Source organism: Camelus ferus, chromosome 6 (genome assembly GCF_009834535.1).
Source record: "Camelus ferus isolate YT-003-E chromosome 6, BCGSAC_Cfer_1.0, whole genome shotgun sequence".
Classification (NCBI taxonomy): Eukaryota; Metazoa; Chordata; class Mammalia; order Artiodactyla; family Camelidae; genus Camelus; species Camelus ferus.
Genome location: NC_045701.1, coordinates 3,465,532 through 3,478,158, shown reverse-complemented (window position 1 = coordinate 3,478,158; position 12,627 = coordinate 3,465,532). Strand labels below are relative to the sequence as shown.

Here is a 12,627-nt window from a genome sequence, read left to right as displayed (position 1 = left end):
ATGGGGGAGGGCAGAGGGGAGACTGACCTAACTTTGCTGGAGGGAAGGGACTAGAATCCCATCCCCTCTTCCAACTCACAACCTCATTAAAGAAAACCCCACATTTTGGCCTCATGGTCACATAGAAACCTAAGCATAGGCCATTGCTAATTCCCACACCAAGAAGCCCCTCAGTACCCTGCCCACACCTCCACACTCCAGCATCCTCGGAGAGTGGAACTTCCCTACCGTCTGCATCCAAGCTGAGCAGGACCCTAGCCTCAGAGGAGAAGTGGTCCCTGCTGTTGGATTGTACGTATGACTTTTGGAAGAAGCCCAGCGCCCACAAAGGTTCCCAGGCCAGACAATGAGGGCTGGCTGCTTCCGGGAGTCCCCATCATCCTCTCATTGCTGTGAGTCCTGGACTGGTCCAGAAGCATCAAAGAGTGTCTGAGAGCCTTTTGGCCTCAGACAAGGCCCCTAATGCCCCCAAAGTCCTGGGGGCCTCATGGGACCCAGGAACCCTAACACAGCTGCGAAGCTCAGGCCCAGAAAGGCAGAGCTCACAGCAGCAGGTGCAAATGACCTGGGAACCATCCCTCATTCCACCTCTTCTTCACTGTGGGCTCTTGGATCAGGCCAGCTCCTTGGCCTCGAAATTTGCTTCACTTAGTATGTTTTCTCACACATGAAATGAGAATCGTAGTGATAAAACCCATGTTCCAGGGGTACAACTCTCAGAGTCTGAGAACATTTGAAAGCAAACTGGGTTATCTAGAATCTTGTCACTGTGTTGTTTTTTTTTTAAGCAACTTTATTGAGATATAATCCACAGCCCATACGATTCACATTTGAAATGTAAAACTTAGTAATTTTGAGTATATTCACATATACATGCAATCATCACTGCAGTCAACTTCAAACATTTTCATCACATCAAATAGAAACCCTATATACTTAGGCTATCACCACCCTATACTCTCATCTACCCTAGCCCTAAATAACCATTACACTGCTTTCGGTCTTTAGGTTTGCCTATTCTGGACATTTCATACAAATGCAATCATACAATATATGGTGTTTTGTGACTTGTTCTTTTCACTTAGTATAATGCTTTCAAGGTTCATCTATGTTGCAGCATGTATCAGCACTTTATTCTTTTTTATGGCTGAATAGTATGCCATGGGTATGCCACCTCATTCATCAGTGAATGGTCATTTGGGCTATTATGAGTAAGTGATGAGTTGTTATACTCTTGCTGCTTCCAAGATTCCCTCTTTGTCTTTGTCTTTTGTAATTTTAAGGATGATGTATTTGTGGCGCTCCTTGAATGTATTCTATTTGGAATTCATTGGACTTCCTGTATGTGTAAATGATTGTTTTTCTATAATTTGGGAAGTTTTCCAATGTTATTTCTTCAAATATTTTTTTCTGTTACTTTTTCTCTTCTCTCCTTCTGGTACTCTCGTTACACATATGTTGATGTGTTTAATGGTGTCCCATATTTCTCTGACGCTCCGTTAATTCCTCATTGTTTTCCTCTTTGTTCATTGGATCACATAATCTCTATCAAGCTATCTTCAAGTTTGCTGGCTCTCTCCTCTGTCAGTTTACATTTACTGCTGAGCCCTCTAGTGAATTTTTCACTTCAATTATTGTACTTTTTAACTCCAGCATTTTGATTTTTCTTTTTTTAATAATTTCTATCTCATTTCTATCAATAAAATATTCTCAATGTGATGTGACATTGTCCTCATTCCTTCCTTTACTTCTTTAATCATGGGTTCCTTTAGTTCCTTGAACATATTTATAGTGGCTACTTTGAAGGCTTTGCCTATTAAAACTAACATCTGGTTGCTTTCACAGGAAATTTTTTATTGACTGCTTTTTTCCCAGTGTATGGGTAATACTTTCCTGATTCTTTGCATGTCTCATAATTTTTTGTTGCAATCACAAGTCCAGTTGTCATGCATGCTTCTGACCAACTGGTTATAAAATGGAGGTTCCCATGTCCCCCACCTTGGATTTGATTAATTTGCTAGAGTGGCTCACAGAATTCAGAAAAACTTTACTTACTAGAGTATAAAAGGACATAACTCAGGAACGGCCAGATGAAAGAGATGATTAGAGCAAGTATGTGGGAAAAGGCACAGAGCTTCCATGCTCTTTCTGGACACATCATTCTCCCTCCATCCCCATGTGTTCACCAACCTCAAAGCTCTCTGAACCCCATCCTTTTGGGGTTTTTTCTTATGGAGGCTTCATTACTTAGGAATGGTTGATCAAATCATTGGTCATTGGTGACTGGTTCAAACTCTACCCTATCTGCCTTCTCTGGAGGTGATTAATGTCATCATTTCAACAGTGATAAATCATGTTGATTGTATGTATCTTTGAAATGAGATGATGAAAACGGCCTTCCTCTGAAAAACACACTACTCTAGTCTGATCATGAGAAAAACATCACACAAATCACAATAGAGAGAAATTCTATAAAATATCAGTATGCCTCAAAACTGTCAGAATTATCAAGACCAGGAAACTCTAAGAAACTTAGAGCGCAGAGGAACCTAAGGAGACAGGATAACTAAATATAGTGTACTATCATGGGTAGGATCCTTGAACAGAAAAAAGGACAGTAGATAAAAACTAAGGAAATCTGAATAAGCAATGATCTATTCATTCATTAACTATAACAAATATACCATATTAATAACACCACGCTAATGACTGGGGTAACTGGGTGTGGGGTACACACGAACTCTCTGCATTATCTTCACAATTCTTCTGTATGTTTAAAACTTTTCTAAAAAAGAAAGTCTATTTAAAAATACATAATGGGGGGATAAGGTATAGCTCAGTTGTAGAGGGCATGCTTAGCATGCACGAGGTCCTGGGTTCAATCCCCAGAACCCCCATTAAAAAAATAAGTAAATAAATCGAATTACCTGTCCCCTACAAAAAAATTAAAAATAAAATTTTAAAAATACATTATTGCTAAATTGAGTTTAGGATATAAATGCAGAGATAATTTATGATAGAGAACCGATGAGTTTAATTTTCCACATTAATATATTAAAAGGGAAAACATGATTATCTCAATGTCCACCTATACTGCAAGAAAAAAAATGCAGTATACTAGGAATAGAATGCAACTGGCTTAATCAAAACAGTGACCTAAGAGATAATTTTTGAAGCCCAGTACAAAATGAACACGCAGGATCTTTGTTCAAAAATTAAGAACTTCATGAAGGCAACAGCAGAGCCAGGGCCTTAAGGGCACAGGGCCCAATGTAGCTGCACAGATGCCTGACCACGAAGCCCTGCCCGTCTAGAATAAACTTTGCACTTACCAGTGGTCCAGAGAAAGCAATGGCTAGAACAAGAAAAAGATAGCCACTATGGTCTCAAGTTCAATGTCTCTATCGGAGTTCCCAGCCAGATAAGTAAAACAAGAGAAAGAAATAGTGAAAAGTACAAGACGTATAAGGAAAAAAACAAAGTTGTCATTTTCAGGTAATATGCTTGTGTACCTACAACATCCAGCAGAATCTATAAACTGTTAGAACTGGAGTTTAAGACTGCTGAATCCAAGAGCAATAAATAAAACTCAACTCCATCACTATATATCAGCAATACTCAATTATAAATTGTAATTTAAAAAATCTACAGGAGCCACAAAAAGTACAGAATATTTAAGAGATATCCTGGATTTTATATTAACAATTACTTTGGTATCCTCATGGCCTGCCCCCGGCCCCAACTATCAGAGAAATTCCTTTATTTAAAAGAAATCATAGTCAAAGTCCCAATATACGAATAGGTAAAATCAGAATGTCTTTAATTGACCAGGACAGAGTTTAGATCCCTGGCAGCCAAGCTGCTCCTTCGCCACTGAAAGGTGGCCCCAGGGCACTGTTTGAATACTAACCAAGGTATTTCCGGAGTCCAAAGGCCGATTATTCGGGTCTCATTTGCATACCCACAATACACTGCAAGTAGCATAATTGTTTTCCAGTTTTTAAAAAAAAAAAATCTCTTTCTTATTTGACTTTTATAAGGATGATAATATTATTTTCAGAATTCCTTGAATAAATTTCTTCAGGCAGTAACTCTTGGGCTAAATAGCCACCATCAGTGCAGTAGGAGTTGTAGTTACTAGAATACGGAGCTAAGGAACTGACGAAGTATACTCTGGTTTCTCTTCAGATCGCATAAATCTTTCGCCTTTTACTAAAGATTTCCGTGGAGAGGAACAATTCTGAGTTTTATACCAATTTTTTGAGGCCTTGTTTCGACAAGGCTACATATGTTGTGTTAAAGAAAGATATAAAGTTTAAGTAGTTACTGCTGGTGTATTGTATATGTGGTTAGCAGTTTGGCTTTGTTAATTTTTGAGCTTTTTTGTTAGTATACTTTACCCAACGTTAAGAACTGTTATGTTGAGATTTCATCTGCTTTTTAAACGGTTGGTTCTTTTTCTGTTTTTGAGCTTGAGAATAAGTGTAGCAATATATGGTACAAAATTTTTGTTTTAGAAACGCCATTAATAAGAACAGCTGACTTTGATTTCAATGCTATGGTCTATTTAACCCAACAGATTTTTCCAGAATGTTAGAATTTCTAGAAGTGAGAGTGTAATTATTGAGATGTTTTACATTATTTTCCCCATACACTTTATTTTAGGCTTTGCTTCAGGGAAAGTAATCTTACTTAAAATTGAGGATTTTATGCTCCCTTTTTTTGAGCCACTAATTTGTTGGAGTTGCTGATTGTTTAGCATTTGATCCTATTTATTTTGGGAAGAGTTTGTAAGAAGTTTGTAACTTTTCTGCACATAAAGGCTACTCTCCTTCCTCCCTCAGAGAATTTAACAGGAGGGCCACTGTCTTAGGGCTCTCCAGAGAAACAGAACCAATGGGCTGTATAGAAAGAGATTTACTATAAGGGATTGGCTCCTGCAGTTATGGAGGCGTAAGAGGTCCCATGATCTGCTGTCCTCAAATTAGAGGCCCAGAAACCAGTGGGGTCCAATTCAAACCTTAAGACCTGAGAACCTGGGGAGCCAGTGGTATAAGTCAGTCTGGGTCCAAGGCCCAAGGCTCACAACCAGGAGTGCCACAGTCCAAGGACGGGAGAAGATGGATGTCCCCGCTCCAGCGGAGTGAGTTAATTTGCCTTCCAGCACCATTTTTGTTCTGTTTGGGCCCTCCATGGATTGTATGATGCCCACAGCATTGGCACTCTAATCATTCAGTGCTAATCTCGTCCAGAAACACCCTCACAGACACACCCAGAAATAATGTTTTATCAGCTATCTGGGCATCCTTTAGCTGGTCAAGTTGATATATAAAATTAACCACTACATTCACCTTCACCACCGAGTTTCACCCTCATAATCACTCCATGTAGGAAGCCACAAAATGTGCTCTCCTGACCATTTACAGACCCAGAGCACTTTGGACTGCTTTTGTCCTGACCTGCAGGCTCAGCTGCCTTGTCTCTCCTTGGACGATAGCTCCTGCCCACTTTCTCCTTCTTGGGTTGTTTCCCTCCAAGGCTGACAGCCAGGACAAAACAATTCATATAACCCCAGAAGAAATGGATGCTCAGAGTGGTGCAGGGCACAAGGTCAGAGGAGTGGATCTGGGATCACCATCCATGTTGCCGTTCAGCCCCAATAATTCTTCAAATTGCTTTAAGATTTTGCTTTCAAATGTCTCAAGATTTGCCTTTGGGGTCCTCCATACTGGAGTATGGAGCAGGGGGAGGTCATGCAGGTGGGGGCTATAGATTAGGGATGCTTTGACCTAACTGCAGATTCCTTGATTCCTGTCTCCTCGTCCCTGTGAGAGAAAAACCCAACAATCCAGTCCTTTGGTCAAGTGAAAAACCAAGCCCAGGACACTGCTGCATCCCTAGCTCTGCACTGTCCAATATACGGTAGTCTCTAGCCTTGTTGGCTATTTACATTTAATAAATTAAAACTAAATAATATAAAACATTCAGTTCTCAGAGGCACTAGCCACATTTCAAGCCCTCAACAGTCGCATGTGAGCTGTGGCTGCCATTTTGGACAGCACAGAACACAGTCATTCCCATCACTGCTCCCTTAGGCAAGAAGCCACACCCCAAGGCAGGAATCACCGAACCACCTCACTTCCGCAGGGAGACTGGGCTGAGCCCGGGGCATAAGGAGCAGTGGCCAGGGTGAATGTTTGATTTCGGGAGAGCCACAGAGGACTCCTTTCCTGCCTCCCTTTTACTGGCTGTCTTTCTACTTTGCAAAATAAAGGTTTTCCTGTCATCCATCCTAAAGCTTACCCAGGTGCACCCTAAAGAAATCCAGATTGGAGGATATAAAAACTTTCTGGGCTCCCCAAAAATGTCAGTTTTAAATATTTGCATCTATTGTGAAGAAGAGGATGAGTCTGGACAACAAATTCCTTTGTAAAGTTAAAGAATTCCAAATCTGTTCTTACAACAGAATTTAAAGAGGACTTAGACCACTAACATCTAATAGTTCATTATATGGTTGTATAACCCAGTAGGACCCTACGGGGCCTTCCCAGGACAGACACCGTCATGTCCTCTGCCTGCCTCTTGTTTGTAGAAAAACTTTAGCCTTCTAGGCCTTCCCTGAGTTCCAAAGAATAAACTTAATCAGAGAAGTGAGAGAATGCAGGAACAAAGGAAAACAGTCAAGCAAAACAAAAGAATAGTTTAGCCATTAAATAAAGTCAAGGACCTTTAGTTCCTCCCCAAGAGCTGCAAATAATATTCTGAGCCATAGTCTTTGAACTCTTTTGCAGATACTGACAGCCCCAGCACGTGGAAGAAGTTAACTGCATGCTGCCCACAAGCAAGTAGGAAAGTTGGAACCAGGTTCATGATGTTGACTCCCAATACCTCACCACCAGCCAGTCAGAAGAATGTCCATGAGCTGATCACATACTCGGCAACCCTCTCCCTCACCCTGTCTTTTAAAACCTTTCCCTGAAAGCCTTGGGGAGTTCAGGTCTTTTGAGCCTTAGCCTCCTGGACTCCTTGTTTGGCGCCCTGCAATAAGCACTGCACTCTTTCTTCACCACAACCACGTGTCAGTGGACTGGCTTTACTACGCATGGATGAGTGGACCCAAGTTCATTTTGGTAACAGTAGTGCAGTAGTGAGTGACGCTGTTGAAACCCTTTCCATCTATTGATTTATGGGAAAATGTTTCTTAGGTCACAGCTATAAAAATGGGAATAAAAAGCATTGAAACTAAACCTTGTCTTCTCTAGCAATAAGTAATATGCATCCATCTAATCAAGAGATGCAGTTCCAGTAAAATGACACTTGTAGGTTTAATAATTATCAATATTTGCAATATATTTATGTTGTATTGACCAAGCATGTGCTAATAATTGTAATGTCAATCCACAAGAAAAACATTAGTGCATAAAATTTAAGTTCAAAAGATGTGAAAAAAGTTTTAAAATTCAATTGATGTACTTATTTTGTCATAGAAAAATACGATTGGATGATCAATAAAATACTTTCAGGTATAAAAATACAATTCTATTAACTTCTTGGGGAAATGGAAGTGGAAAAACAAGGTCAAGAAGCAAAAGGAATTATGTAAAAACTTTTTAAAAATTATGATGGTTGGTATCAAATTCCTTGGGTATTTATCTTCCGCTGGTTACAATTTAAAGTGATGTAACAATTTAGACTATCAATATTTACAATGCACAATATTCATCCTTTACATCTATTTAAACGTATCGTATCGCTAGTTATCTTACGAAAGCTGTAATGATCTTTAAAATGTGCAAAAGGAATAGATTTTCAAAATTCTTTCGCTGAGGTCTGAGAGCAAGACGTTAGAATCCCTGACCTTAAAAGATGTGAGCCTTGTAGCAGGAGTTGAGCACTAAAGGGAAGCAGTCCCCCCCGCCTTGTGGCCAACATAGAGGCTGCAGGAAAAACGAGCAAGAAACAAGAGCCTCGAGCAGCTCCCTCCACTGCAGAATATGGAAGGGTCAGGTGTTCGAACGCTCAGACCTGCCACTCCTAGCTGTGGCCTCTGGGATCCGGCCACACGACAAATAGGAACCAGAGAGCAATCCGTAAGAACGGGTAAGACTGATTTAACATTAATCTCTTAACGTAGACCTCCACTGGAAGAGACTAGAGCAAAAAAGACCCAAAAAACAAAAACAAAAAACCCATTCGATAATAATCCCATGAATGCAGAAAAAAATTTAATAAACTCAAATATCCATTCATTAGATATAGATACAGATACATAGATATATATAAACTTTAACATCTGCCTAACAATGAAAAATACCAACCAAAACCCTGGAACAAGCACCACGTGCACCATAAAGTGTAGTAAACTTTCCCTTTAGTCAGGAAGAAGACAAGAATAAATCACAATTTCAATCAAAAAATTCCAATAAAGGTTTTTATGTCTTATATTTTTTAGGTATGTCTTATATTACATAATAGTATGAATTATTGCCAGAAGTGGAAGTAGCAGACACAGTAAACAATGAAATTATACCGGCCCCTCAAACCCCATATTTACAATCAGAAGTAAGTCCAGGCTTTGGATTGAGAAGACCTGGAAACTCCATGATGTTCTATGGAGTCTGGAATGGCTAAAAGCCAAAGTTAACCTTCCTTGTGGTTCTCCAATCAGTGAAAGCTGCCCAGGATCCCTTCCAGAATGAAGCTGACCAAAGGTTCCCTACCCTAGGAGCACGGAAACACTCTTTAAGGTGTTCAGAGAGTTGCTCCTTTCACGTCCCCTCAGTGCCTTAGCCTCTGGCCAAGCCCTGTGAGGTCAAGCTATCATCATAGGGCAGGAACGCCACATCTCCGTGGGTCTCTTAACTGCCGATTACATGGTGAAATACAGCAAGAATTCAATAGTATTAAAACAAATGTATGTGTGAATGAATCCTGCAACCATTATGCTCATTGAAGGAAGCCGGACACAAAAACCCACAGGTTGTTTGCTTCCATTTATATGAAATGTCCAGAATAGGCGCTTTAGAGACAGAAAGTAGGTTAGAGTTTGGCAGAGGCTGGGGGATGGGGGATGGGTAAGAAATGCTATCGGGTACAGAGATTACTCTAGGGGTGATGAAAATATTCTAAAATTAGACCGTGGTGGTGATGACTGCTAAAACTATGACTACGCTAAAAACGATTGAATTGTACACTTTAAATAGGTGAGTTGTATGGTAAGTGGATTATATCCCCAAAAGCTGTTTTAAATATATATTAGGCAAGTTTAACTCAAGTATATGTCAAACATGATCGACTTGTTCGCAAAAGAACGAGCAAAATGAAAAACAAACGTGTCAGTTCAGAGACGGTGTCAAGGTTGGAAGTGGAATATTTACACAAGCCGCCAGAAAAAAAAAAAAAAAAAAAAAGCCGCAGTTTCCTTTCTTGGTTCTGTTCCCACAATCCTTAAGGAGGAGGCTGCGTAGGCTGGTCAGAGCCGGTATCTGAGCGTCTCAGAGACTACACAGCTCATTTTAAAAACATAGGATGAGACCCGAAGTCTGAAACTGGAATACAGGATTTCATCTCCAAAAGTAGCATCAGGTGAAGCAGGAAACCTGAGACCGAGCGCGCAAGCTCCAGTTTTAAACAGGACACTGCTACAAAATTTTCTCCAACGGCAGAATATCCTAGAGTGTACATTCTGGCCGTGCACCGTACAAAACAGACAGAACAGCCGCGCGCCCACCACGCAGCTTAAGAAAAAGGAAATTGTCAAACTTTTAAAAACCCCCTGAACGCCCTCACTCCACCGAAGAGAGGAACCAACGTCTTCAATTTTGTGTCAATCACTTACTTGCTTGGTTTTTTTTTTCAATTTAATAACACAGTCTTTAACAGAAATCAAACTCAGACGTACAAATGCACAAAACAAAAAACCTTAGTCGCTGCTCAGTCCGGCGTTTAGATCCCAGGCAGCCAATCCTCCGCTTCGCCCCTTAATGGTGACGCAGAGGCACTGCACGAATATCAAGTTCTTTACTTGAGGACGCGTACTCTCTGTATTTGCATACCCACAGTGCACTGCACACAGTACAAGTTTAAAATGGCAAAATTAAAATTTTTCTTCTAACTTAAGTTTTCTCAAGTTAGATCCTTTATTTACAGAGTAATCAAGAAATTTTTGTTCAGGCACCGGATGTTGTTGTTAACTAGCCACTATCAGTGTTCTAGGAGTTTCTGTTACCCGAGGTTTGTGTTACAAAGGTTTCTGATATACTCTGGTTTCTCTTCAGATCGTATAAATCTTTCGCCTTTTACTAAAGATTTCCGTGGAGAGGAACAACTCTGAGTCTTAAGCTAATTTTTTGAGGCCTTGCTTCGGTAAGGCTACTTAGAAGTGTTCAAAAATAAGACATAATATGTCATATCTAATAGTGCAACTTTTACAGCTTAAAGCTTTGCTTTTTTTTTTTTCCAGAAAAGAAAGTTTCAAGTAATCTTGTTTCAACTTGTTAACATAAAGCTAACCAATTATTTTAGTGTTGTAGTACACCTACAGGTGAGCGTTTACAAATCTTGTTCTTTCACGAATATAGGTTTTTCTTTTCTTCTGAGCTTGTGTAAGGCAAGTGTGGAATAAAATTGCAGATACCTAGGGTAGCCGGGTGTAATTTCCCCTAAAAAGGATGTATCTATTTCCATTTCCACCAATGGCCTGTGTGCATGTTTCCATTGCTTCTCGTCCTTATTGGCCCTGGGTATGCTCAGACTTTAGTTTTTGCCCATCTAGTAATCATAAAATGATATCTTACAGTAGTTTTATTGTATATTCCTGATTGCTAATGAGGTTGAACATTTTTTTTTGAGTTTTTTTTTTTTATCATTCATGGTTTCTCTTCTATGAAATGCCTGTACTTGTATTTTGCCCCGTTGCCCTTTTCTACGTAATTATAATTTTTTTACACATGCCAGACTCTGAAGACTTTAGTAATTCTGTTAGTTATATGGTTGCACTCACCTCCCAGATTATGGCTTCCCTGTCCATTTTTATAGGGTCTCCTGGTGAACTGGTCTTACTTCCAAGGTTGTCAGATTGATCTCTATTCTGATTTGTACTTTTTGTGTGTTTTATTTAATAAATTCACTATCTCACGTTATTAAAGGAATTCTTTATTTTTTAAAGTTACGCCTTTCATATTTAAATCCTTGATTTATCCGGAACTGAATTTTTGTAAACAGGGTGAAGTATGGATCATTATGTAACTGCCGCCCCCTCCCCAATGATTGACAATCATCCAGCGCTATTTATTGACTGGTATTTAATGAGCGCAGCTTGATGAGTTTGGAGTTAAGTACAGACTTGTGAAACCATCACCACAATCAATGCCATAAACATTTTGTGCTTTCTGTTCTGTTCCATGGCTCTAATTTATCTATCCCTGAGCTAATATCACACATTCTAATAACTTTGGGTTTGTAATAAGACTTGAAATCTTGTAGGATTAGTCCCTCTCATTGGTTTTCTTTTCAGGAGTAAGTGGTATCCTTTGTTCTTCCGAAAATGTTTAGACTTGCCTTGTTGATTTCCATGAAAATCCCTATTGGATCTGAATTTAATCTGTATATAATTAGAATTGAATTTCATCTTACTCATGGACATGATTTGTCTCTCCATATGTTTAGGTCTTCTTTATTATTCAATAACATGTTAAAATATTCTACTAAAGATCTTGCACCTTTTGTTAATTTTTAAAATTTCATTTCCTAACTGTGCACTCCTGTTACATAGAAATGCAGTTGACTCTTGTATAGGATCTCATATCTGGCAACCTTACTTGACTCTCTCATTAACTCTAATAATTTGTATATAGGTTATTTTGAACTTTCTGTCTACACAATTTTTTCACCTCTACATTTCTGACATTTATACATTTTTCTTTTATTTTTTGAGCAGTTAGCAAATACAGTGTTGGTATTAAATACAATGCGAACTAGAACCTCTTTATCTTATGCCTGACTTTAGACTGCTTCTTGTTGGGGGAGATAGTTAGTGTTATTCATTAATTTTTTTTAATGGAGGTACTGGGGATTGAACCCAGGACCTCATGCGCACTGAGCACATGCTCTACCACTGAGCTATACCCTCCCCTGCTAAAGGGACTGCTTTTAAATGCTCCTCCATTGAGTATTTTTCTCGTGGTGTTTTTTTATCAGATGTTTGCTTATACTCTCAGTTTACTAAGTTTTTACTGCATCTATTAGGATGATTATATATACCTTTTCTCTTTTAAATAGTTAATGTGGTGAATGGCATTGATTGATTTACAAATGTTAAGCCAATCTTGCTTTCCTAGGATAAGCTCAGGCTGCTGTGACAAAATAGCATAAGCGGGGTGACTCAAAACAACAGAAATTTATTTCTCACAGTGCTGGAGGCTCTAAGTCTGAGATCAGGGTGCCAACGTGATTCTGGTTCTGGTAAGGGCCCTCCCTCCCAGGTTTCAAAGAGCTAGCTGACTTGTGTCCTTACAGCACCGTGGCCTCCTCTCGCAAGGGCACTAATCCGATCCATGAGGGCTTCACCCTTACAGTTTAATTACTCCCAGAGACCCCATCTCTTAAACCATCACATCGGAATTAGGG

The 12,627-nt window shown here is 39.5% G+C and overlaps 1 long non-coding RNA gene and 2 other non-coding genes across 3 annotated transcripts in view; all 3 read left to right on the top strand.

Moving 5' to 3' along the window:
- Window positions 1–7,245, top strand: part of LOC116664059 — a 61,802-nt gene extending 54,557 nt beyond the window's left edge. The window contains exon 4 of the long non-coding RNA XR_004320365.1: window positions 6,792–7,245. This is a non-coding gene — a long non-coding RNA (uncharacterized LOC116664059). The remainder of the gene's footprint in view (window positions 1–6,791) is intronic.
- On the top strand, window positions 4,169–4,284 carry LOC116664610. Its single transcript, XR_004321128.1, has one exon. It is a non-coding gene; the product is annotated as a U5 spliceosomal RNA (small nuclear RNA).
- A 3,012-nt stretch (window positions 7,246–10,257) lies between the features above and the next one.
- Window positions 10,258–10,373, top strand: LOC116664611. The gene has a single exon (XR_004321129.1). It is a non-coding gene; the product is annotated as a U5 spliceosomal RNA (small nuclear RNA).
- Window positions 10,374–12,627: the final 2,254 nt, after the last annotated feature.